We start from the raw sequence: 23,758 nt of genomic DNA on the forward strand, positions 1-23,758 counted from the left end.
TTTACTCCAATTAGTGGCCATTCTTGGTACATAAAAAGCCAAAAGCAATGGAGTCAGTGCATGGACACATGAACTAACTGCAGCAAAGGAGAAAGGAGAGTCCCTGCCCACTGTTCAACATGTCACTGCTCTGTAAATACGAAGTGTGTAAACACATTCATGTTTAACATTAAGGTAGAAGTGGAGTGTCCTACTTCAGAAATATCTAGTGGGTTAAGCCTGGTTTTTAACTTTTAGATACATATTTTTTTGGCTTTGGATTTTTGAAGTAAGTTCCAAGAGCTTCAGCAATATTCAATGTTTGAACTGTATTTTGCTTTGGTCTGAATGCCAGCACATTTCTTGGCATTAATTCTGCCTGTTTATTCTATGTACATTTATTCATTCAGTTGGCTTGGTATGTTACAAGGTTGCTGGCAATTGAGGCTTTTTTATTTAGTATTATTAGGTTTTTTTATTTCCACAAGTCTCACTCAGCAAAACTTTCACCCTTATATTAAAATGAACACAGCAGTATCTACCAAATAATATAGGCTCTAGAAGTGACCATGCAGACACCATGAAATAAGTCCAATGCAGGAAATGTATTCTAGTGCTGAACTTTCTATCACATTTTGTCTTCTAAAAGAAGAAAAATGCTTCTGGCCCTTTCCAAAGTCATGTCCTCTGGTAAATTACAGGATGAACACACACATGCAACATAATCACACACACAGACAAGCTCACTGAAAAAGAGTCAGCTTTAAAAAAAAAAAATCACCATTGTGTCCAAACACCAGGTACTCCCTCAAGAAATAAGAACCAACCCAAGATGCCAGTAAAGTCAAAAGCAGCCATCAGACCACAGCTGTTCACAAAAGGCAGTCCCATGACACAGCTTCCCAGACAGGCACATAAGACACCTCCCTCAGCAGCTGCAGAGAAAGGATCCAAAGTCACCACAAAGAAAACACGCCCCAAATATGCTGGTTAGTGAAGCTTTGTAGATGTTTACACCTACTTTTCTCCTGGTTTGTCCCTTTACACCCTGGGTGCTGTATCTGAAATAAATCTGTCTGTGGTTTTTGGGGAGCCCAAAGCACTACACAGGAGAAGAGCGTGCACTTTCCCAAGGGACACCAAGCTGAAAATATTCACCCATAGCTGCTGACACGCAGCATCACAGTTCTCTTCCTTTCCCATCACCCTGTACAGGTTGCTGAGGTAGCCAGGCAACAGAGCACAGAACCAACCATTTGTGATACAGTGTCAAAGATGAGGAAGAAGATAGGCCATAGGAACTATGCAGCAAATGTAAAGCTCACACTGTGTGTATCAGACTGTCTGAGCTAGACCTAAGAAGTGTGAGAAAAGGCCAGCTGAAAGGTATTCTAACCCCTAAAGATACAGAAAAGGTGTAAGGGAATGTATCGCAGACAACTCATCCCAAAAGCATTGTTGTGGGAACAAAATAACTCACTAAAAACATTTTAAAACATTTTAAAAGGTATTTAGGAAGAAATTTGAACACTTTTAACAGCTCTTGTAAAAAGGGAATAAAAATCAAGTGGTCAGCCTTCTTTTAAGTTATGAGGAAGGAACTGTAACCATGGGTGGTATTTTTCAAGTTTCTCTAGTACTGCAGAACTCTCAGGTATGGAAAGCACATCAAGGTTACAGCTTTTGGTCCCCTCTGGATGTAGAGCTTATGTTGACTGCTGTGAAGTGTGTGGGCTTGAGGCAGGTTTGCTCCCTAGACTTTTATAGACTGAATGTCTCTTACAGAGTTGTGCAAGAACTGGATGAATTCAGTAACCCTGGTGATACACTCCTATTCTATGAATCTGTTTTTTCCTGCAGGGTTGATGAAGATCAAATTCAACAATCAATTGCAAAGAGTGATTGCAAAGAGGATAATTGCATAAAAGGTAGAACAAGATTTTTCATGTCTGGCCATCATATTAAACATGTTTCTGCTATTTTACCTACATACCACCAGCATAACTTCTTTTGTATTTCTAATTATTTTGAGTTTCATAATAAAGGTCAGGGTTAATACAAAGCAGGCATGTAATACATCCTGAGGTTTCTTTGGGTGGGTTTTGAGGTGTTTTTTAATGTCAGAATGCTGTATTTATCATACTTCAGCATCTCATAAATAACTGCATACACTGCATTGTAAACCCTAAAGGGAAATTTAGCTATCATAAAGAAACTACAAAAAAAAAATCATGTTTGAAAAACCAAACCATCCATACACACTTTTCCTCATAAAAATCTCCCAGACATTTTCTAACCTGTTTTAATTACAAACTCCTATTCAGAAAACAAATGGTTTGCACATTACACAATATAAAGAAAATAGCCACCCACAGAAATCTCTTTTCCCTGTAGACTGAGAGCTTTTCAAATACTTGCCATCAGGTTAAAAAATGTTTCTTATAAAGTCAATTACAAGTAGTGCCACAAATAGTCATTTCAGTCTAGTCTCCTACACCATAAACATTTTTTGCCATGACAATAGTGCTTAAAACAAGTATTCCTGTGTTCTCCCTCTACTTTGCACTCACTCCTGCAAAATTTCACTTGGAATAGTCTCAATGTGTTCAGCTCTTACCAAAAAAAAAAAAAAAGGCGATTCCATAGAGGACCCATCTGTCAGATTAGGCTTCTTGCTTCTCTTCAGTAATTCTTACTGTCACCATCCTTTGAGATGGCACCTGGACAATTACCCAAGTCTCTGAGAGGGTCTTCCATTTAACTGCAGCAGGAAACATGGACAGGAACAAATTCCAGGTATTCACATGGGCAAACCCTGGAGCTGCCCCAGCCCACATTTCTCCCCAGCTCTGCTCTGCAGCAGCACCCAGCCCCTGCCCACGACGAGGTACGGCTGCACCGCCAGGCACCGCCTTCCCAACTCAGCCGCTGGGTCAGCTCCTTCTGCTTCTTCCTCTCCACCATGTAAACTCCAGTTCCAAACAGATGGACATACAGTACAAGAACGTAAATCACTGTAAAGCAATCTAAGGATGGTGCCCATTAATAAAACCATCCCTTTCGAGCCTGCCCTTCATGATTTCCCTACTACAGAACAGCACAAGTTCTACTTTTATGCTACATTTAACCTTTATGAGCCAAGTTTATACCCTCATGCCAGCGTGCTAAACAAAGGAAGGGCAATTTTGCAGCTAGAGAAACTGAAGCTCTACAAAGCAATGCCATCCATCACAATGCAAAATCCTGGTGGAAAGACTGAATTCTTCCTAGTTTTTTCACTCTCCCCTCCTACACTGCTACATGTAACACAAAACAAGAAAACTACCATGAGTCTAAGAACAGGGAAAATTTAATCTTACTTCAGCCATGTCTCTAAAACATGGGAAATGGGAAAGTTGTATATTAAGCAGAGTGGAAACCTCTATCTGAGAAAATCAACTTCATAGATCAGGCATCAAAAAGCAAAATGCTCCCATACACAGAATTTTTCTATTCAAATTTACTGATTCATTGTTATAAAGCTAGACATAATTAATATAATTAATTCACCTTCTAGTTGTGCTGCTAAGTCCAGGAGGCCTAAACTTGGATTCAGAAGTGAAGAAAACCAATTTTTTTAAGTTATATTTTTCTGTCTGTTGTGAGTTTTGGACACCTTCTTCTTTGCACAATTCTTGAGATAGATTCACAGGTTCAAAAGACAACTGTCCATGAATGTTTAAGTGATGGAGAGCCTGTGATAACCCATCTCACTGCATCTCCTTTCCACACAGGATGGATATTAAAATTATTTAGCTCTTTGCCACATTGTAAGGTCAGGGGCTCCTCTTCTTTGAAAAACTTATTCAGTAAGCACTTCTGCTCTTAAAGTTGCTCCTCTAACCTCCTGCTTACAAAATCAAAAATCTACAGGAACAGCAAGGATCTAAAAGCATTTTCTTCATTACTGATTAAACATTCATGCTTGATATGACTCTAGCATTTATTCTTTGTTTATGTGCAAATGCTTTGTAATATAGAGACAGGTAGAGCTGTCTTATCAGGTGACACTATCTCAAGGTGACACTCTCAAGGATTCTTGCAGTATTTAACAACATTATCCTGCTGAAAGCCTTCAGGGGCTCTGATTCATGGGGCAGAGGAGCAAACTAAATTACATGGAGAGATCCTCAAATGTCAGATAAGGAGTGCTAGTGCAGTAAACCCCTCCTTCGTGTCATGGTGCAGCTGCATCTGCCAAAGCTTGCACCAAGTCAAATCAGGGCTGTACATAGCTCAGAGGGCTACAGCCCAAGTCATCAGAGGGACTCTGGGCAGCATTACAGTCCATGGAAAGGTAACAGTGCAGACCATTACTTCTGACAGGCATCACTACCACTAGCACCATAATTTTCCCCCAGAGATAGAGGAGATACTGTTTTTAAACCCAACAGAATATAGCTGAATTTGCTAAGCCACACGCTAGGTTTTTAGTGGTAAGAGCAGATTTTTAGACATGATATATGAAAGAGGCATTTATGATCACTCATTAAAGAAAAAATGTAGCACCACCTCAGGAATACATGTAAATATATTCTCCAGCTCACCCACAACCACTAGTTCCATTCTATTGAAGAATGAAGTGTCTAAGGCCATTAGTAAACAACTAATTTCTTTGATCTGTTATTTTGATTCTGGAACACAGAGTTTCTGAGCAGCATAAAAGTTTAGTTCACCCATAATACGGTATGTCAGATATACTGTTCTCTTGAATGTTTTTCATCACCCAGCTCTGTATATGATACAGAGTACCATCTACTTTCTTTTTCTGAGAAATACACATATGGATCCTGATCTCTCTGCACAGTACAGAACAGGCAGTGAGAAACTGGTTCCAAGGAATTAATGCAATAAGCCTCACATTCTACTTTTTTTTTTTTAATTTTTAGTCTTAGCTAAGTCTATTGTATGTTCATAAATTGAAAGCAATACATTTTATTTAGGTTTTATCTTTATTTGAACTCAGTCCAAACCTCTTCTATCTTCTCCAAAATTCTTCTATGTTAGTAGGTATGATACCTCATCCATACATCAGAACTAGCATGTACTGCACTATATATTGAACCCATAAAGCACACAGCTGACAAGTACTGACATTAAACATCAGCAGAACTGCAGGAGACATGAGTGCCTGGACTCCAGTGGCAACGATTTCTAATAACAAAAACCTTTTTAGCATTGTGGCTCATTACTTCAATACTTTATGTGAAGTATTATATCCATTATAGGTAGAGGATGACATATTTCATTAACAGCTCTAAGACAAAAAAGACTTAACTTCTCATTACTCTGAAGAGAGTCATATTCCAGCACTAAACTTAAGAGCCACTTACAAAGCATTCAGCACCTCGTGCTTTCTTGTAGACACTTGCATTGAATTTAGTACTCACTTCTGCTTACAGCAAGGATGATGCATTAGACAATTTCACTATTATAAACTGTCATGGCAGAAGAGTCATTAATTTACTGGGGGATAAGAACATTTTACCTCCCCTCCTTACTACGCATTACTTTGTCCCATTCTTGTTCCTTGAGCTAACTTAGAGAATCTATAAAGTCTTTCATTGAAGTGCTTGGGGGTTTTTGCATGAAAGACACTCTTTTCCACACAGAAAAATTTCAAGAAAATATACAAATGCTTCTTAAAGAAATAAAAATCAAACTTTTGGAGAGTTGTGCTTACTTTATGCCAAGCTACATGCTAAAGCAGATGATAAAAAAAAATTCATGTTTTCTTGTGTCACGGGGTAGCTATTTTAAAAGTGGAGACAGTTTGCAAAAAGGTAAGCCCTGAAAGAAAAATGTAAAAAAAAAAAAAAAAAATAGAACAAACTTATTTTACTGCACTTATTGGCAAGAAGAAAAGAATTGGCAGATAAGAAGCATGAAAATTCCTTTTCTCCCCTAGAGAACATTATGCTTTAAAATACATGTACACCAGTTGTTTCATTTTCTAATCTTGTTCTGTTTTCTAACAACATCCTGCAGATTTGATTCCTTACCCTTTACTTGCATTGTGAAGCATTTTACTTTGTGATTTCTTAAACTCAAATTCAGAGAAACTATTTTAAAAGTGATTGTTAGCCTGATTATGGATGAAAAAACTCAGTCTGTATCTTGCCAAGGTCATCAGAGAGGAAAAGAAAGTGATTTGGTGTTACTGCGATATTTTTTGAAAAATCCCTTCCCCAGGATTTCTTTTCCTGGGAAGCTGAGAAGCCTCAGACAGGAATGTAAATAATAATTATTTGATTGCTTCTCCTTGTGTTTTGCTGCTTTAGAATGTGGTAGGTGATTATTTCATTTGTTTTATGTGAATTGTTTTAATTTAATGACCAATTATGGTCCAGCTGTGGCAAAGCTCTTAGTTATGAGTTTTTATTACTCCTTGTTAAGCTTTTATATGTATTTTTTCTATAGTTAATACAGTTTTTGTATAACATTCTTTAATATAATATAATGTCATAATATAATAACTCAGCCTTCTGAGAACATGGAGTTAGATTCATCTCTCACTTTGTCTTGGGGATCCTCACAAACACCAGGATTTGGAAAATCTTTTTTTTTTCTTTTTTTTTCTTTTTACCTTTGAGAAGCATAGAATCAATAAGGGAAAGAAAACAAAATATCTGGTTCTCAGTACAAACTAGAACAACATAGATGAGAGACCTGCACGCTGGCTGCAGCTGTCCTCAGGCAGCTGTGCACACCCAGACCTTCAGAGTATCTCTTTCCCTGTCCCCCGCGTTACCTGGCTGTGTGTTGGTAACGGCTTTGGGTCACACCTTCCACACATGGAGACACACTGAGGCTCTTACTAACACTGTCAGAGGTGTGACTATACCCTGCTGAACTCAATGCACTACAGCTATTCTTTTTACTAACTTTGTGCTCATTGCACCAAATGCTCCCCTTCTACCCCTGTATCACCACCCAAATTACCTTAACACCTGAGGCAACTTCAGGCCGTTTCCATAGGCTCTTCAGCTTTTGTTCACATAATATGAAAAAGCTTCAATAAAAGAGAAAACTGAAATTTACAGTCCTAATAAAAGTTTATTTCCTTATAGCAGCCATAGCTACTATATTTTCAGCTGTCCAATAAGTTACAGACTTCCTTACTCATTAACTCAAGAAATAGACCAACTCTTTTGAGCTCAGGCATATTAAATCATAAGCTATAGAGTTTCTCATCACTTCTAAGCTATGTAACCTAGATTTTCTCTTCAGTTAAAGCAGTTTCCTCATTATCTGTGCCTGAAATTTTTTTGCACCTCAATTCTTATCTTCTTTCTTCCTTTCCCATCAATTCAGACAGCATTCTGTTTTCTAAACTACCTCCTACTTTTCTAGACATCATATTCACTGTGCAGGTAGTCTCTCATGACGGAGGCTGAAAACATGATGTATACCAGTATCATCAAAATACTTTGTATTCTTTGAAGTCTCCTTTTTAAGCCAAACATGACCTGAAATGAAAAATATGGAATTCTAGTATCTCAGTCCTCTAGACAGATAAAAAAGCCTTGAAAGTCTGTAAAGAAGTGCATGGCAGGGGAAGGAAAAATAAGAGCACTGCCTTAGGGTTGAGGGGAGAACAATTCAACTGGATTTACTCTACTGGATGTACTGTTCTTCCAGAAACTGTACGTGAATGACTGAAAAATGTGAGAAGGAATATAATACCACAAGTCAAAAACAGCAAAGCTTGATTAATTGATTAAAAAAAAATTTCTTAATATTGTATTTTTTTAAGTCTCTCCATAAACACTAAAGAAAATGGAAATAGCAATAATGTGTCAGGTAAAATAAGAAATGGCTAACAAGCAATAGGAAAGAGTGCTCAAGCATAATATTCACTTCCCCTCACCAGCATGTTGAAGGGATATGAAAGCTCCCCATTTTACTCCATTGCTATCTATCTACTTTTATCACCCTGCCAAAGTCAAAGAATCACTCCATATTTTTCAGAAATTACAGCTATTGATTTCTCTCTTTTTCCTGTCCTTGTAGGAGAAATATGACTTATGAGGGGTTTCTCTGGTTGGTTTGGGCTTTGTTATTTTTGAAAGAAACTTCTCATTCTTCCCTCCCATTTCATCCTCTCAGTATTCCAAAGAGACCACAACTAAAACCAAGAAGAAAGAGACACTGACAGGCCTAGTCTTTTTAAGGTCAACCACCACAGTAAAAGAACACCCTTGGTGGTTTCCTTACTCTACTTGAAAAAGGGCACAGACAAAGCTCACATGCTCTTTGCAGAGATAGTGCACGTAACTGAATCCCCACAGCCACATCAGACAAAATTTATTCATACAGCAGGAATCACATCATCAGCCTAAGGAAAAAGGGAACATTTGGGAAATAAATAAACCTAAACCTCTGGATCACAGCAAACAAACGCGATTACCCTGTAGTTCCAATCTCACCACCCAAATACAGCTGTTGCATACTCTTTAATTACTAATGAGAACTCCTGGTCCCATGAAAGAAGCTGTTCAACCTGCTCATGGCTCATCTAAGGAAGGTAGCATTTACAAATATTCACTCTCTCTGCTTAGTGGAAACATCCACAGACAAAGAAAGGCTGGCTGCTGCACATAATCAGAATTCATTTTGGTAAGATTTCTCTTTTCCACTTTCCTAGTTTGATTAACATATCATGATTTCCAACTATTTTTAACAAGTCATTTTTATTCAATCAAAGGGCAAATGCTTTTTCAAGAATGTCACTCATCTAAATTATCCATCATATTAGTTTCCTGACAAGCCTCAAGAGACTGTACCATAGAAATGCAATCTACAGCTGAATAACTTAGACTGCTTTATAGGCACCTGCTATTACAGTAGTGCACCAAATCTTGAAGATCGTTGAAGGCTGTGGTTCTTAGCACTAACTTTAGCTTTTGCAATAATTATCCATGAGAATACTGGGTTCAGAACTTAACTTTTGTTGAATCTACATAAAGTTGAAAGGATTCTAATACTACCAGTGAAATTATTTTGCATTTACATGGGTAGAATTGAAATTAAAAACAATCTTAGCAAGGACAACAAAACCCTTTTTATTTTAAAAATGGGATAAATGGATGGATTTGAATACACATAGATGGCCAGTCAAGTGTTTGTGTTTTTATTGAATTGTTCTGAGCATGGAATAGCAAGAACATCTAATTTCTCAAATTCAGCCTCTCCTGAGAGTGCAAAACCACCACTACTAGCCGAGATTTCTTGCTTGGCTGATGGTTACCAATCTTGACACTTGCTGGTATTCTGTGTTGTGAATAATTCAGGGATGATGAGTTGTTCAGTAACAAACTACGGAGGGTAAAATGAGATCTGACATTGCCACTTCACTGTTTTTCTTCACAGTAGAATTAATAAGCAGGACCTCTCTGTTAAACCTTGGGATTACTGAGAAAATATCTGAATCAAAATGTCCTCATAAATACTTCCAGTGTTTGCTCCACTCCAGGTGAAAGGAAGAAAGCAAAGAGGATCTGTCCAACATTGCTCAGGAACTTAAAAGTAATTGTCCAATTGCTGTAAATAAAACATTTGACTGAATCTAGAACAATTCTGTTTGCTTCTAAGCCACAAAATTAGAAAGAAGAAATACATTTCTTCTCTGGAAAAGAAGGAACTGAAGGGCAGAGACACCTTCTGCAAGATTCAGCTATGCCACTGTTGAAGGGAGTAGTTACCATGTTCTGCTCCACCTTTTACTGGGAGTCAAAAGCATCTACGGATATGTCAGCTGAGCCCTTCAACACTTCTTAATTTGTTCAGACAAAATCACTTATGTCTTTTCGGGCCTCATTTGAGTTGACCTGCATGGATTTAGTTGATCTGCATATCCTGGTTTAGAGAGCAATTTCAGCACTGTCCTGGGGTGACTTTATGATGTTTGTATCCCCATTTGTCTGTTCTGTTTATGCTGGATATTAAGTTTACACCTTTAAGACTGGTTCTGAGAGAGAAGGGGGGAGGAGAAGTGCAGAGTTTGCTATCAGAAACTGCACTCACTGCCCCGCATCCTGCTCCTGGACTGTGTTGTCTGCAGCACAGACAGACAGCAGGACAGAGGTCTCCTTTGCTTTTTAGGTTTTTATTTAGTTAGCTGAGGCAGTGAAGTTCCCTGGACTGTGGTTTTTCTTTTTCTTAGAAGTGTTCAAATCTGCTCTGGGCTGAAAACCCAGAAGAACATTGGAAGCTCACATCTGTGGCCCACCAGGACCCAGGATGCTGCATTTCAGCACTAGAGGGACTGATGAGAGACTGAGAGAGCCAGACTACACTCCACAAAAACAACTTTCTCAATTTGCCATCTCTTCAGAACAGCGAGAGGTTTTATTGTTTAGTATTATTTATTTTTTTTAATGCTTGTGAATCCTCTGCTGGTTAAATAAACAGTTTTTTCCACTTTCTTTCCAGATAATTTTTTTCCCAAACCACTTGGGGGAGGGGCCACTTGAATTTGCTTTCTAGAGGGAGCCGACTCAGAGCTTTCCTCCCAAAATTTGTCATTAACAAGGACAAGCACCTACTGTAAAGGAAGTTGATAGAGTACTTGGTAGACTGAGGTTACGCTCCAAAATGGATCATGTCTCCTTAGGCTAAGAGCATTTGAAAGGAAGAAATCTTGATTTACACCTGATGTGGCTGTGGGGAATCAGTAATGTGGACCAGCATTGCATCCTGTCCACATCCTACGCTGGGCTCTTTTTCCAGTAGGGTTAAGAAGGCCCTAGAGTTCATTCTTTACAACATCACTTGACCTTAGAAACATCAGCAGAAAAACTAGAGCAATGGAGCACAGATGAGTCAATACCTTATTCCACATCCATAGTTGGATCTGGAAAATTTTGGTTTTGAAAGGCTTGGAGCAAAAGGCCAAGAACCTGTAGACCAACCTAAGAGTGTGCATCCAGGCCACTGCTGGAGTTTTTTCTGGGGCTTTCAGGACTTTTGTAACACAAAGGGCTTTTGCAAAGAAAAGATTGGCATGAACTGAACCCCAGCAAAAGCAAGTCTGTACAGATACTGGCTAATAACACTGATAATCATGCAGAGGAGTCTGGCCTTGTGAGCCTCCAGCATTAATGGTTTTTCTTTATCTCAGTAATATTTATGTTGACTTCATATTTTTAAGAAGAGGAATTTAGGGACTAGAGTCATCAAAACACACTTAAATTAAAAAATGTAAATCCCTGTATTGCCTTGAGTTTTGGCAACACAAAACAATTGCTTCTTCCCTTTATTTGAATAACAAAGACACCAAATCCCATTTTTCTCTAAGCCCATAGGGAGGGTTTCCAATGCACTTGAGGCACAGCAGATACATCCAGTCAGATGGAGAAGCAGAGGGCATTTATACTGCTAAGCTTTCTATAGCACAAGAGTGTGGTAGTAAGCACCAATTTTCTTTAAATCAAAAATGAAAAGAGTATGCTAGTAAAAAGCCTAAGCTTTACAAAATCAAAATGCAGTTCTATAAACCTTAAAGTGCACCTGTGATTACCAAGCATGAGTAATAGCTCACTGCTAAAGACCACTAAAACTTTCCCTGAAGGCCATCAATTTATCTGCATCAAAAATTTTCTCTACAGCATTAGAAACTCAGTATTACTCATGTACAAGACTGAGAAATCTTAAGCAAAAACAAGTGTCAGCCATTAAGTTGACAATTTTCATTTTATTGCTGCAGAGGCAAATGGAGTCACACGCAGAGAAAAAAAAAATCCAACATAAAGAACTAAAAATAAATGAGATTTATAATCTGCATTCTGTTTCACTGATATGCCTTTTCATGACTGTAAGTTTGCAGCCTGTTGTATCTAGGGACACCATGCAGTGTCTAAAAAACGTGAACATAAGTTACTGGACCAACTCTGTCACTTGATGTGGAAGACATTTTGGTTAGGTTAAAAATACTTTCAGTAATAATAAAAATTGTCTCTATATAGTATTTGCAATTAATTTTTTATTTTCTCCCTAAATTTTTATTCCTTGGTTTGTTTCTTTTTATGATAAGTAGGAGATGCTGCTATCATTAGCTGTTTTAACACTTGCAGTCTTTGCAGAGACAACACTGAGCCATAGCCTGAGAAGGCTAACTTTGTACTATGTATTTACTCCCATATACTGGATGATGTATACTCTCTTGTTAACTTTTAGTTACCTAGGAGTTCTCAGCCTCACAGAAAATAACCTTCTGCTGAAGAAACACTTCCGTGTGCAAGATGATGATGTTCTCTCATTTTTATCTGTATGAACCCTGGGTTGGACAAAGATGTCTTTTAGTCTTGGCAGAGCCTTTGGCAAGTTAAACTGGTTTAGCACAAACATTAAGCTTCATGAGTTATCAGAATTATAGATGATTGTGGAGGGAAGTTCTCATGGTTTACCCACAGACAAGCAGCCTCTCACTCAGTCCCTCACCAGAGTGACTGGGGACAGAATCAGAAGGGTAAAAGCTGGAGAACTTGTGGGTTGAGATAAAAACAGTTTAATAAGAAAAGCAAATGCCAGACCCATGAGCCAAACAAAACAAGGAATTAACTCTCTGCTTCCCATGGCAGGCAGATGTTCAGCCATCTCCAGGACAGCAGGGCTCCATCGTATGTAACAATGACTTGGGAAGACAAACTCCATCACCCCAAACACCCCATCCCTCCTCCTCCTTCCCCTCCTTCTATACTGATCATGATGCCACATAGTCTGGAATATCCCTTTGGTCAGTTTGGGTCACCTGACCTGGCTGAGTCTCCTCCCAATATCCCCTGCATCCCCAACTTCCTCACCTGTTTAACAGTATTGAAAGCAGAAAAGGCTTTGGCGCTGTGTAAGCTCTGCTCAGCAATAACAAAAACATCTCTCTATTATCAACCCTGTGTTTGGAATGATACAAAACACAGACCCATACCAGCCACTGTGAAGACACTTAATTCTACCCCAGCCAAAACCAGCAGAGGGTATACCTTTTTTGAAAAATTTGGCAAAAAAGCAAGCACAATTGTATCCTTTATTTTTTTTCTCACATGTACACACATGGTACACATTTATTTATCTGTTACCATCTATTCCAGAGCTCAAAAACTCCAGGAAGTGCCATATATTGTCATGTCAACATCTAAAGCTGAAAGCTTGAAGCAAATCATTTGGCTTAACAACAATATCAAGGGAGCTCTGCCTATGGATCAGCAATTCCGAGTCGGGCAATATGGCTGACCCTGCACACACCTGCTTGTGCCTACTGAGGGTTCTCATTCTTTGCTTTTCTGAATTTTCTATGCATATTTCAAATAGACAAGGAAAAAAAAATCTAGTAATGGAGATTAGATGAAAAATTTCTCTGTCCAATTACCCCCTTAACTCTTGATGTGATACAATGTCAATTTTCCACACGCAGGAGGAAGCCAGCAGTCTGTCACACAGGTGGAATGTTTCTTCAAGTTGAGTAAATGAATTTGAGTCATTCTTAGCAGTTTAAACTTTATGCTAAACAACATTCGCAGAAAAGCCCCACACCAGAGACTCAGACAAGTGCATTTTGAATTTTCCATGTTAAAATTGAAAATGTTTCCTGATCTATTTTTATTCTGACACAGTAAAACTGGTGACCTGAAAGTCAACTTGGCTGGTTTTTTTCCACTTCAGTTCTGACCTGTTCTGTGCTCCTGGTATACTCATAAATTAGGAGATCAAGGAGGAGGGATCAAGTATCATTCCTGCAGCTGCTGGAGTACTGAGCTGAGAAAAAAATCCTTTCAAGACCATTCTTGACCCAGATTCATCCCCAGCTCTGTCAGCTTCTCACAGCCTATATTTGAGGAAGAGCTGTGATTGTGATGGCAAAAATGACTCGCAGAGCCTTATTTTGATCAGTTGAACCCTCAAGTAGTCTTTATAATGCAACAATGAAACATGAAATATTTACATCTTTAAAATAAATTACAGTTTCCTGCCTCCTGCCATGAGTTAGATCACACATCAGAAATAAGTCAACACTTTGTAGAGGCAAAGTTAGGCATGCTCTGCAAAAGGTAGAGGAAAGTGCTACCTATCATCAGGCCAAAAGGCCATTCCATATGTCTGTCAGTGAAGCTCTGTTAAAGCTCATATAAAACAAATTGCCTAAAAGCCTTTTATTTTTCATGGGACTGTATGCGAAGTACATAAGAGAAACAAATATTTAGCAATCAGGCACATTCTTAACTGCGTCTCTGCTATTGTTTCAAACTCACTGAATTTTAGCCTGGAGGTACAGCTAGATTCCTTACCACATGTCATGCCAACATCCAACAGTGCTGCTGTTTCAGTCACGAAAATGATCAAATTAGTATCATAAATGAAATAATATTCTGTATTCAAGGGCAGGTGACAGTAAATACAATGGTAACTGAACTTCAGTGTCTTTCTGCATTTCATTTTGTTGCTTTTGCCTACTAAATTAGTCAAAAGACATCATGAAAAATGACATGGTTTCTTGGAATGTATCTGAATAGTTCTGACTTGTGACTCTCAGAAATAGCATTAGCACATGTTCCCTTCATAAGTTCACAGCTTATGATAATATGAAAAATAAAATCATAAGGCCATATGAGAGTTACTGAAAAAATGAAGCAAAAGGAGAAATATCAGCTTCCCATTGGTAGAAGATAAATAATGAAGTAAAAAAGACGAAGTTGTAAAAGCCACTGCCTACATACTTCTGATATACCACCTGCTCTGACAATAACTTTTAGATGTCTCCATATCCTATAGGATCTTACTCTTTGAGGCAACATTTTCCCCTGGACAATACTGCCTGCGAATTTCCACTACAGCACTGCATGCATGCCCATATTAGAGCATGGTGCTAATAGTGCCCAGGTCATGGGTTCACTCCCTGTATGGGTCATTCACTTAGTGCTTGGACTCGGTGGTCCTGGTGGGCCTCTTCCAACTTGGAATATTCTGTAATTCTGTACAAATGGTGTTTACAGTATTAATGATGTCTACAGAAAGAGCAAAACTGTCCTCAGTGGCTTAGCCAACCTTATTTTAAATTAAGAAAAACTCTACAAAAGGATGAAGAATATACAACAGGATAGTTTTGGAGTATTTTCTATTGCAGTAAGGCATTGTGTTTTCCATCACAGATCACAGAATTATGGAAATGCCTTGGTTGCAAGGGACCTTAAACATCATTTAGTTCCAGCTCCCCACTGTGGCCAGGGACATCTTTCACTAGACCAGGTTGCTCAAAGCCCCATCCAATCTGTCCTTGAATACTTCCAGGGATGGGACATCCATCTCTTTTAGGGCTACCTGTTGTCTCATCATCTTCACAGTAAAGAATTTATTCCTAATATCTAATCCAAACCTACACTCAGTTTGAAACCATTCCACCTTGCTCTGTCACTACATGCTCTTGTAAACAGTACCTCTCCATCTTTCTTGTAGGCTCCCTTCGGGTACTGGAATGTTTCGGTTATGTCACCAAACAAAGACAATTCCAGCTCTCTTAGCCTTTCATGGGGCATTTTTTCCCTGTAACATTTCACTTTCCATCCCATCTCACAGACTTCAACTGAAACTGCAAGAAAATAAATCTCTCGTAATGCAAAAAACTTCACAGAAAATTCAGCTGAACCAAAAAAAATCAAAACAAATTGGATTTTGGATATTTATCCTGATTTGAACTTGCTTAAAATCATTTGGTATTTTCTTATTCAAGGCATTTCCCTACAATAGGATTTTCTAACAATCGTTTTGTTCCAGGAAAAAATAAGGGCTATTTTCTTCTATATGCTCTTAATACCTGGCTTCTATATTGAATATATAAAATTTTTTGAATCTCAGGTACTCATAAATTTGTAATTTAAATATGTATAGCAAGTAAATAAAGGATGTCTGACTGTAGGACCCTGAGTAATCACAGCATCTCCTATTTGCTTGAAAAAGATCCTTCTTGGTTATTTCTATTTGCTTGAACACCAACATGTCAACAGAAACAATGTGAAACTCGAGTTCTTTGAGGTGGTCCTGCATCACACAAGTTCACATGCTGATGTCTTCTGAGAGGCTCATCACACAGACTGCATTGGCAGCATGATGGAAGCAACCCTTGATTCTGTCAAAATTTTTCATGCAGAGCTGTGGGACATAACACTTTCCTTGCAGACTGAGGGGTGGAAGACATTATGGAATACTGTCAAGTCAACTTTCTAAATTTTAATCTAGGTAATTTTCACAGATAAACTACTTTTCTGCCTTCTCCATCCATGTTAGCCCTTTTATAACATCTTTCAATACCGATTATCTGTAGCTGTACTTAAAGTGTGAGTAGAACAGAAAACTAATCAAGCTGGCAGCCTGTAAATTCTTGTGTGGATATCAGCTTCTTTGATCTTTGCATCATTTATTTCACTTACATATGCTAATGATCTCAAAAACACTATTCAAACTGATCAATGAACCAAACACAAGGCTGTCTTCAGCCAGCTGCTGCAGCGCTGTATAACAGCACACAGCAACTGGGTGCAATACCTTAAAGAGAAGTGGCTAACAGGCTACTCAAAAAAGAACACATGGAGATTTTACTTCACTGACCTATAGGAGTAACATTCAGCCTAACTGCAATGTTCTCCTCTGCCGGGGTCGGCTGTTACTCGTCTCTGCCCCAGCACGGGAAAAGGTGGTTCTGGGCAGGCCGCGCTTTGAAGGAGTCTGGACTCTTGCTTTTTGGTCTTCGGTTGAGTTTACTGTTCCTTATCTACAAAGTTTTTCTGTCTGTCCAGCCGAGGTCTGATCAGCAAGACAGCCAAAGGCACTCTCTCCCGCCCACGGGACAGTTGTCTCTTTTATAGTGAAAACTATTTATTAGCTATTTACCTTCTATTTCCAATACTTTTCGCCCTTGTTGGCAAGTGTACTTTCACTATGAACCAATCCACACATGCCAACATCATCCTGAACATGGATGCCAAGGAGAAGAAAGAAGAAGGACAGGGCACACCCAAATCCCTCCATCTTAGAACCCCTGACCCCCATGTACAGAATTTCAAACCCCCCTGTACAAGGTTCAAAACCCCCCTGTACAGTGCTCCAAAGTTTTTCCCTTCACCCTGTGATTCTTACTACTATGCTACTTAAACTTTTGTGACCTGTAATTCTTCATATCAGGTTGGCAATTTGGTCCATGAATTAAGGTCAAATTTCCAGGTGTCTTTGGCTTCCTGCCAGGGTCTCCGAGCCCCTGCCAGGGCTTTGAGACATCCAGGGCATCCAGAGAGATGTCCTGGGTTCCGACACTCCTCCTTCTGCCACGGCATCACTTGGCAACATTTAGAGGTGAGGCTAAGGTTGTGCCTCCAGCTGTACAGTGTTCAACCAGCACAGCTGTAGTCTTGGTTCTCTGCCCTCCCTGACAAAGCAAAAGTCCTTACTAAAGTACCAGAGATTCAAGCTGTTAAGTGCAGCCTAGCAGCAACCCATTCTACTACAAATTTTGGCTCTCCTTACTTCTCACAACATCTATCTCCAGGGCACACCATAGCCATGGGAAGCAGCAGAAGTCGAAGCTCAGTAAGTGTAGGAATCTTAATTGCTCAGGCTAGTACAGTTGATGCCATATCAGACATGGACAAAACAGACTCATGTCCTTTGTTCAGCACCTGTTCTGCCTAGTGTCTTGAACTGACTCCAAGAATGATTTTATGCTCCAAGAACAAACCCTTGACACAGAGAACATCCAATTTCCTAGAAATGCTGATATTTAGCTGCACTCTATCTGCAGCCTGGTACTGGTGACAGCCAAGCAGGCAGATAACCTTTCTACTTATAATTGTCTTCAAATAAAATTAAAAGCTCAGATAGCTATAAATTTACTTAAATTTTTAAAAGTCACTTTCAAACTTCATTGACAGCTCCAGCTGGAGACTAAACACTTCCATCCACTAGTTAAGTAAAATATAGCCAGTTGCAATGCTGTCTCTCCAGTGAGATGAGATGAGATGAGATGAAATGATTCTCTCTCTCCAGTGAGATGGGACCAATTCTGTAGATTACAGAGCAGTCCCTAACATTTAGTTTATTCTGTCTTATCTCTCAGGTGACAGCCAGGGCACCAGCAGTGATATCTTCTCCAGCTTTCTAGTAGTTTGAAAATTGAACAGTGAGTACTGGTGACCTGGACCACATTTGAACTAGAATTCTATGTTGTACAAAGAGTCTCCATGGCTGCGAGAAGTTCCTTATCCCACTTACAGCTAAAAACCAATCTATCCTGCAAAAAAATTTGAAAGTTTATCCGAATTTCTGAATTGTAAATTGTCCTGATTTTTCTTCATATGTTTACAATGAAACCAGACAGGTAGAAATATGGAATTACCTTAACCATCTATAGACGTATTCTCTCACTAACAAATACCCTGATCTTTGCAAAAAAAAAAAAAAAAAAAAAAAAGGCATATTCTAGACATATAATAACCACTTAGAACTCCTCTTGTCAAGTAGCTTATATGAGAAATTACTCTGGCTCCTCAGCTGCCTTCAAATCAGATGCGTGAGAGGATATCAATTCAGAAAGGTGCTGGCCAGCCTTACTGTTCTCATAAATATTTTGCTATTTATTCATTCACCATCCTGTAGTTCACAGGAAGTGATTGAAAACAAAGAAAAGGATTTGAAAATCACAAAGAAAGTCAAAGGAAGAACTAAAAAATAGCTCCACTTTTGAAAGTTATTCCAAGGTCAGATCAGGTATAACTTAAGCCTTACCCAGAAAACATAGAATACCAGTACATAAGATGCTAAAGATGTGTTTGCAATTTTATCTCAGAGTTGCTTGCTATGGTGCTGCAACAAGAAAGAATACTTAATAAAATACATGCTCTTATAGACACTTTGTTCTGGCCTGGCTAAATAAGAGGTGTGTTATTTAGAACAGTGACAATTATACTTCTTCAGAAATTACACTCTGTTGTTTTTAAAACTTTTGAATGATGAATTACTGGTGTGATCTCCAGAGAGATGTGTGCAATACCCTTGCTGTGCTGCAAAGTGTTCCAGGAGCACCGTATTGCTGAACATCCTGCAGGCACCAACTGAGACAGCTGCCAGGTGTTCTTGGGGCTCAGGGCACTCCAGTGATACAACCACCAGTCTAGCAATTGTTGGATTCAATGCCAAAAAGATTTCTTTACATTCACTCGTGTTGAAACAGCATCCATAACATATTTCATCCTACAAAGCAAGAATTCCCAGAAAAATCAACTACCATTAAAAAAAAAAAAACCTGTACACATCAAGAGAGATTTCTCTGGCACAACTGAGAGCAACTCTTTTAATATAAAATTGCAATATCAAATAAGGATTTGGCCCATCCAATTTGAATTCTATAATATATGCATTCTTTAAAAATAAATACTTGAACTGTCAGCTCCATCTAACTGCCTCATTACTGTTCATTCATTTCCTGTCAGCATCACAAAAATAGTTAGGAGAAGGATTTTCCATAGAGAGATCTCACAATGGAAAGGGAGTTTTCCATATTTCTCTATGGAAAAGTGAGAGCATGTAGGCAGAAGAGAGATGAGTGCAGGGGAAGCAAATCAGTGGGCCACTCAGTACTGAGGTACCGGATCAAACAGCAGAAAAATAAACTACACCTGGGAAAATGAGGCTTGGAAGGTGTTAAGAGTGCAGGTAGCTATTTAAGCAGTTTAAGTTAAACGGGACATTATGTACCAGAAAAGACAAATTTCATGTTCCTTGTGTCCTCAGAGTGTAAAAAAAGGTCCCTAACAAGGCAATTCTCAACAGCATAGGGAGACTATACTAATGCATACCCTCTAACCCAGTATTATCACATCTAGAGATTTCCTCTGTGCTGCTTGCAGAAGAAAGCCTCACAGGCAGTTTTATGTCATTGAAAGCAGCATTGAAAATACCCACTTAGCATCCAGTGAATAGGTCCTTATTTTCCTGCCTTTCTTGTGCTACAGGCTGTGAGACAGTCTCATCATCTGAATCTCAGAGCAGTTTTTGCATGGAGCAGCCTAAAGCCATAACACCTGCCTGCCTGTACCAGCAGTCACAGTAATCCCTTATAATACCCCCCACCATGCTGGAAGGAAGACCAGTTGTCCCCCCTTCTCTTTTCAGAAGAGAACAGTCGGCAACAGAGAGTCAGCTGGAGAGTGAGAGGACTTCAGAGTTTAATGCTCAGTGCCTGCTGAATCCCAACCAACCTCCGCTGCTGCTGTGTTCAGAGGAGAGCTGGGGAGAGAGAACCTGCCAATCACAAACCAAATGGGAGCCACTCACACTGACCAAGCCTAGTCCTATGCCTTCTAGTGGAAGGGTATTTATCTCTGTCCTTTTTTACAAGGGCAGTGGATTCATGTATTTTTAATAAAGAAAAATAGCTTACAGCCACATCCCTACTGTGAAGTGCAGTCCTTCCTGATACTAAGCAGCCTTGCATTGGCTTTGCATTATACTCAGCCTGGAGAAGTGCCATCCATCAGGTTCAGTGAATTAAACTCAGTACAGCACGTGAATAACTGTGGACCTTTAAGCCACCAGACAGCTGCAAAATATGGTCATCTTGGGTGGATGTCTACAAAGTTTATGTATATATGCAAATCAAGCTATCACAAGAACAGATGGCAAAATAAACAGTGAAAATACAATTGATCACACAACTATAGCAGCACTTTGTTTCTCTCTTCCTAAGTGCTGACTACAAGAGTAACTATTAAATTTCAATCATCGCGTATCTTGATTTGGTAATAGCACTTTTCTGCACTGTGAGAGTTTAAAAAATGGAGTAATAACTCAATAATGTCTGATTATGAAACTAATATGATTGATTTTCTGACTAACAAGGATACTAGAGGGAATTCTCTTGGTCCAGTGAAATCAGTGCCTAATGACACAAAGTCATGTATTGGCAGAAGCACCATAAAGATGTTTCACATAAAAGCCCATAGTCTAGCCAGCTTCAGAAATTCAAGCTGAAATCCAGCTATATCAAGTTGATAGCAACTCTTCCAGTACCACACAATAACACATGGTCATTACATATTGTTATTGTACAATGTTTTCATACATAGCTTGTTTCTGTCTACACTGCCAAGAATCTAATTGTAGTAAGTGACTACCATATTACTAGCATGAACAAGACCCTGTTTTTCAAGGGCTGGATTTTTCAAAATGATGACTGCAAATCATAGTCTAATGCTTACCAATTACTCTGAAATTTTCATTATGTGCCTGCATAAGCAGACTTCCAAGGGGTTTCATGGTGCAATAGATACACCAAATGTTGAGAATAATTCCTTTTCAGCATGTCTTCATAGGGAGGGAAACATCACAGAAAAAAAACAGAAGATGATGGCAGACCTCAAACATAAACCACTGCACTTTTATATAAGCATTCTCATTGTAGCATTTTGGCCTATATTATTCTCTACCTTAAGTACCCATTTAAATTGCATTTTCTGCTTTCCACAGAACTGTGTGTAGAAACATTTGTATGTTTCACATGGTTCTTCCTCCTTTTCCAAAAATTATCTTTTCCCCACATTAACACCAAGAACTCACTCACTGTTAATTGCTCAGTAAAAGAGAGCACCTTGGGGCTTTATTAAGTAAGATTTCTGAGAGTCTGAACCGTGTGTGACCTAAATTGGCTACATAAGTGCTTTCTGGAGGACATAGAGCAGTATTCACAAACATAATCGTCTTTCACCTTGATGTTAATTATATACTTTGCCATTCAAAATAAGTTATGGCCATGAGCTAAAGCATTTGTAAAGTAAACATGTCAGGAAAGGAAGATACGGGAGAATTAATTAAAATAGTAAACTCAGCACTATTAAAAATGCCTTTTCTTTTTACTCTCATTCTCTAGTGTGGCCTAAACAGAAAACAACAACTGGTCTCTAAAAGGAAGGCAGCAAATTTTCACCTCTCTAGACTGCTTTGTTTAAAAATAAAAATATAATGCACAGGTCTTTTCCTCAGAATATGAAAATAAATAGGCCTTTGTGGTTAACAACAATTTGATGAGCTGGAAGTGCCTCAGGGTCTCATAAAATAAATTTTCTCTAGAAAAAAAATGTTTTACATAACCTATCAGTTTTTACATTTAATTTTCTGTTTATGGTTTTTTTCTTTCCATTTTTAAAATCAAAGGTATTTATACAAAAACCAGAATCTTTATTTTTGAACTGTGCTCTACTCCACTACAGTCAATATGACCCATTTTTGAGGGTGAGTTTTCTGGTGGGGTTTGTTGCATGTTGTTTAAGGCAGGAACATAAGAACCCCACAAAAATCATCATGATCCAGAAAACACAAGTCTCCAACCGAAAGAGATGGCAACCACAATTTATTGATTGCCAACAGTAATTACTGATGAGTTTAGAAAAGCATGTTCCAGACCTGGCCAGATTTAAAGCACTGGCTCAGCTGATACAAAAGTACTAGATTTTACAAATAGATTTTTGAGGCATTTCAGAAATATCATGAAGAAAATGCTTGAAAAAAAAAAAAATTGAGGTTTTTTGCTTTAAAATGTCATTGGCCAGACTGTTAACACGATACAGTATGGTTGAGGATACAGAACACAGATACATCAGGTTTTTCCTGTAATTTCAGGCTTTGAAACCACCCTACTCACTTCCTAACTGGATAGCCCATCTCAGCCCCTCAGATGTCCCACTGGGGCACTGTCTCTGAATCCAGGCTATGCTCTCTTCTACATTGTCTCCTACATCAAACTCCAAAATTCAGTGTGAAGAATTCCACTCCTCATTTTCACTCTCTTCTCCATCCACCATTTTGTCTGCCTGATACCCAAATGCTAACTAAGTCCTCAATGCCCCTCTATAAGCCCACAAAAAACCAAACTCAAATATAAAAATCAATGTCTGTAGCTTCAGAAAAAATCTATGACAGATTTATACAAGATGAATCCACTGAAAGGTTCAGTTCCTGGGACAATATTTTGAGGAAGTTTATTTTGTTTGTCTTTATGCCTTCTTTCTAAACCAGTGCTGATGAATTGTGTTACATCAGACTGCTGACACAAATAACCCTTTGATCTGAGCTAGCAGGGTTGTTCTTATGCAATGTCTGTACAATATCTCTATTTCCTGTTCACTTTTTTGTTTCTGTATACAAGCTAAGACTAAGGTTCTTGCAAAACAATTTTGTTGATAACTGACATACTTTATAAACCAAGTAATATTTCATAAGCCTGTAACATCACCCATTTGACTCATACTGGATATTAGTTACAAGTATAATAGATTAAATTAATATTAGAAGTAGCATTGTGAAGCACTTTGTTTAAGATTACAATACTAAAGTTTAGATAAAGAATTTCTCACCTCCTTTAGGATATTAACTGCAGACCAAAGGGAATGATGAGAGCACGGACTAACCACACAGTAGAATAAAAAAAAAATTAGGGAAAAGTTTTAAGCTTCTTTTATGTCATTACTTCCACCAATCAAGTTTATTTTATTTTCCTCTACAGGCTACAGTTGAAGTCTTAACTCAAACCTCTAGCAGGTACTAGAGTCCCCCTGTACTGGGCACTCGTGAGACTGGGACCACTCATAACAAGCACGTGGAGATTCTTGAGCGTGTCCAAAACAGAGCAACAAAGCTGGTGAAGGGTCTGGAGCACAAGTCCAATGAGAAGCAGCTAAGAGAGCTGGGGTTGTTTAGCCTGGAGAAA

At 38.7% G+C, this 23,758-nt stretch overlaps 1 long non-coding RNA gene across 2 annotated transcripts; it reads left to right on the forward strand.

The window, feature by feature from the left end:
* Nucleotides 1-1,228: 1,228 nt before the first annotated feature.
* On the forward strand, nt 1,229-20,225 carry LOC135302779 (uncharacterized). 2 transcript variants are annotated; one of them, XR_010364344.1, is made up of 3 exons: nt 1,229-1,365; nt 1,840-1,907; nt 20,010-20,225. It is a non-coding gene; the product is annotated as an uncharacterized LOC135302779 (long non-coding RNA). The 2 variants fall into 2 exon arrangements; XR_010364343.1 differs by lacking the exon at nt 20,010-20,225 and adding an exon at nt 10,184-10,247.
* Nucleotides 20,226-23,758: the final 3,533 nt, after the last annotated feature.

The sequence above is a fragment of the Passer domesticus genome, chromosome 6 (assembly GCF_036417665.1).
Source record: "Passer domesticus isolate bPasDom1 chromosome 6, bPasDom1.hap1, whole genome shotgun sequence".
NCBI classification, from domain to species: domain Eukaryota; kingdom Metazoa; phylum Chordata; class Aves; order Passeriformes; family Passeridae; genus Passer; species Passer domesticus.